Here is a 2,500-nt window from a genome sequence, read left to right on the forward strand (position 1 = left end):
AAAGGCAAAAAGAGAGGGCAAAAAAGCCAACGCCAAATTCCAACCAGACCCCCAGAGGCACACACCACAAAAAGTGAAGCCAGAGAGAGCCAGACAAAGAGAAGGATAGAGAGAGAGGGAGAGTTAGACCCCCCCGGAAGAGAATCATAGGTGCTGCGGCCTTTTTCGGGAATGTGACCAGGAAAGAGAGAAACCGACGAGGCCGATACACACATTAAAAAATGAAAAAGTAACCATCACCGCGAAGGATTTTCCTCAAAAGACAAATCAGCAAGAAGTATGTCCAATCCTGGGGCCCATCGCCCCTCCAAATTAATGGAGGGGTCGGATAGAAATTTATAGAAATGTTACTTTTGTGAAACCCCTAGCCGACGAGAGAACTCTCACCGGTTTCGAAGTTCCATTTTCACATTCCGACCTGGGATGTTATGACTCCTCGGCCCACACTGCGAACGCGTCCCACACCCCTCCAAGTTTATCAGGAATTTCACCTGAGCTTGCAATAGAGATCGAGCGCGGTGGCGGTCACAGTGGTGGTCGACCAGGCGGAGCTTGAACGGCCTCGGCAAACACTTCTCCCCACCCTCCCAAATGAATGAGAGAATGGCTTGACAATACCGAGGCCATCGCCCCCCGCCAAAAATGGTTACTAGCTCTTGGGACTCGCTGCGACGTTACGCGTATCGGCACAAGACCAACCCTCTTTTTCCAGTCGCCCGCGCACCAAAAAAAATTTTGGCAGCGGGACTCACAATCCTTGACAGCCAGCTCACCATATAATACTCGGCGACCCTCCGCGGGACCTCCTCAGAGGGTCGCGTCGCCGGGAAACTAACCCCCACTCCTCACTGATCCAAGGTAACACGCCAGAAGTATCCAGGTAACCCCAGTAGTATCCAGGTATCCCCCTGCGAACGTCGGTACTGGGCTCAAAGAAGGCAGCGAGCAGTCGGGACCCGTAGGCACCGAGCAACCGTCACCCCCTCACGACTTTTCCCGAGACGCTTCAGAGGAACCCTTCCCCACATAGTACTCTCTGTGGGATTCGGCAGGCCCCCGTCCTACTGCACTAAGGAAGTTCCGAGACACACTTTTTTTTGTGGAAGACCACCCACCCTCCCTGTCCTGCCTGCTATCCCCGCCGCGACTCCTGGTCCCGGCCCTCCTCCCCGACTTCCTCCTTGTCCCGCTGCGAGTCCCGGACCTCCTCCCCACTACCTACTCCCGCCGCGAGTCCCAGTCCCGGCCTTCCTCCTCCTCCTCCTCTTCCCTAGTCCCGGCGCGAGTCCCGGACCTCCTCCCCACTTCCTAGTCCCGTCGCGAGTCCCGGACCTCCTCCCCCTCTTCCTAGTCCCGGCGCGAGTCCCGGACCTCCTCCTTCTCTTCCTTGTCCCGCCGCGAGTCCCAGTCCCGTCGCGAGTCCCGGACTTCCTCCTTCTCTTCCTTGTCCCGCCGCGACTCCCTAGTCCCGTGGCGAGTCCCGGACTTCCTCCTCCTCTTCCTTGTCCCGCCGCGACTCCCTAGTCCCGGCGCGAGTCCCGGACTTCCTCCTCCTCTTCCTTGTCCCGCCGCGACTCCCTAGTCCCGGCGCGAGTCCCGGACTTCCTCCTCCTCTTCCTTGTCCCGCCGCGACTCCCTAGTCCCGGCGCGAGTCCCAGTCCCGTCGCGAGTCCCGGACTTCCTCCTCCTCTTCCTTGTCCCGCCGCGACTCCCTAGTCCCGGCGCGAGTCCCAGTCCCGTCGCGAGTCCCGGACTTCCTCCTCCTCTTCCTTGTCCCGCCGCGACTCCCTAGTCCCGGCGCGAGTCCCAGTCCCGTCGCGAGTCCCGGACTTCCTCCTCCTCTTCCTTGTCCCGCCGCGACTCCCTAGTCCCGGCGCGAGTCCCAGTCCCGTCGCGAGTCCCGGACTTCCTCCTCCTCTTCCTTGTCCCGCCGCGAGTCCCGACCTCTTGTCCCGCTCCCTTGCCCAAGTCCCGACTCCTGGCTGTCTCGACTCCTCGTTGGCCGCCCAGTCTTCCGCATAGGTGGAAATAAATAAATAAATCATTTTTTAAAAATCAATTTTAAAATTAACTCCCTGTCTCGACTCCTTGCTGGCCGCCCAGTCTTGCGCCTAGACAGAAATATAAATAAAAATAAAAATAAATTGGTGAATTAAAAATATTAAAGTAATTTAATTAACTGGAATAAGGTAGAAAAATAAAAGGCAGAAGAATACTAAATTGATTTTTTCAAGTGCCACGTGTTACCTTGCTGATGTGGCTGCCACGTGGTAGTCCATGTCATGTCAAAAATCCACTAAATCGTTTACATGTCACTTTGGAGATAAATTTGTGTGTGTGCAATCAATTGGTTGTACAAATATGTTAATGACTTGCTAACTAATGCATCGTACAGGTAATCATTGCCCACTAACTAATCCATCACCACTGAAACTTAATGTCTTCAATTCTTCATCCTTCACACTCCACATCCAATTTATTTTTGTTTGTGTGAATTCTT

Source organism: Physcomitrium patens, chromosome 26 (assembly GCF_059467195.1).
Source record: "Physcomitrium patens ecotype Gransden chromosome 26, ASM5946719v1, whole genome shotgun sequence".
Taxonomy (NCBI): domain Eukaryota; kingdom Viridiplantae; phylum Streptophyta; class Bryopsida; order Funariales; family Funariaceae; genus Physcomitrium; species Physcomitrium patens.